The sequence below is a fragment of the Chrysochloris asiatica genome, unplaced genomic scaffold (assembly GCF_000296735.1).
Source record: "Chrysochloris asiatica unplaced genomic scaffold, ChrAsi1.0 scaffold00264, whole genome shotgun sequence".
Classification (NCBI taxonomy): domain Eukaryota; kingdom Metazoa; phylum Chordata; class Mammalia; order Afrosoricida; family Chrysochloridae; genus Chrysochloris; species Chrysochloris asiatica.
In genome coordinates, this window is record NW_006408782.1 from 1,877,530 (window position 1) to 1,879,287 (window position 1,758).

Sequence of the window (1,758 nt, forward strand, 5' to 3'; positions counted from 1 at the left end):
GGTGCTGGACTGCAAAGTTAGTTTGAACTGCAAGGTCAGCAGTTCAAGCTCACCAGCCATTCTTCAGAAACCTTATACAGGGTTGCTGTGGGTTGGAACCAACTCTATGACACTTAACAGCAACAACACACCTATGGAGGAGTCCCTAGGTGTCACAAACAGTTAAATGTTTGACTATGAGCCCAAATGTTGGTCATGCAAATTTATCTAAGGGCACCTAGAAGACAATTCTGGTGATCTGCAATCAAAAAAAAAAAAAAGTCACAGTCTTGAAAACCCTATAGAGCAGGTGACCTTTGCACATGTGGAGTCTCCATGAGTCAGAATTGACTCAAGAGCAACAGCAACAGAGACAAGGAAGCCAAACTGGGGAAGACAAATGCTATCTGCTTACAAGCTTAAGAACTCTAGGGACCAGCAGCTTCTAGAAGCTGAAATAGATTATGCAGTATCTCCTACAAGAGCCACACATTGAATTTGGATTTCTAACTTCCAAAGCTATGAAAAAATAAAGATACTTATTGTGGTATATATGTTTCAGTAGCACTGAGAAACTAAGACAGCTTCTATTTATTGACATTAGTTTGAGTCTTCTGCCTGACTTATTTAATCCAAAACCAAACCCTTTGCCATTGTATAAATTTTGACTCATAAGGAACCTATAGAGCAGAGTGGAAACTACTAGAGTTTCTGCGGCTATAAATCTTTACAGGAGCAGAAATCCTCATGTTTTTATGGAGGAGTGACTGGTGGGTTTGAATTGCTAACCTTGAGGTTAGCTGTCCAATTATTATTCCATCAGAGCTCATCAGTCATTAGATAATTTTGATATTTTATTCTTCTCTTTATCAAGGGCATTTCTAGTTTTCAACATCCTGTTTGAGCAAAGAGTTTGCATTAGTTCACCTAGTGGGTCTCTATTCAGTCTATAGAATTACTGTCCTTGTGCCTGGCTTCCTCCTATGGGCAGATCTTCCTTGGCATAGGCAGACTGAATCACAATCTACATCATAGGAATCATGTGCAAAGGGCCTTTAGTAAATGGTAGGCAGCCAGGCTTCTCATAGGGAAAGTGGTATTCTATGTAAGTTCTATATAACATTAAGAATACATGTCCATAGACAGAATACAAAGTACCAGAGAATACTAAGCACCTTACACTCAGTGTTAGGTGTGATCTTAGCATGCAGTGAAGGTTTATTAGATGTCTCAACTTGGCTAGGCTATGATTCCCAATATAACCAAATATTAGACTAGTGTCTGTTCTGTAATGTAATGGGATGTGATGTGATGTAACGTAAAGTAAGGTAATGTAATATAATAGATTAGTTGAAAAGGGAGTTCCTTAGGGTGTGTTCTGTCTTCAGACTATGCACAGACATTTCAGCATAACTCCCTCTGTCTCTCCACTGTGCACTCTTCTTGTCCCCTGATCTATGGATCTGGGGATGGAAGCCTACAGAAGACTCTTCCCTACTGACTAACTTAATGGGCTTTGAATGTGACAGTCTCTAAAACTGGAGTCCTGATATGGCACCAAAGGATAAGCATCAACCTCAAGGTCAGTTTGAACAGCATGGTTGGCAGTTCAAACTCACCATACGCTCCTTGGAAACCCTATAAAGCTGAAATGGACTCAATGACACTTAACAATAACAACACAATTGCTGTAGGCTATTGCCCTGAAGGTTCTGTGCACTTTTCTTCCTCGAGCTTAACTATTCACATCATCATGGTCAACTCTACTTTGAGGAGGCA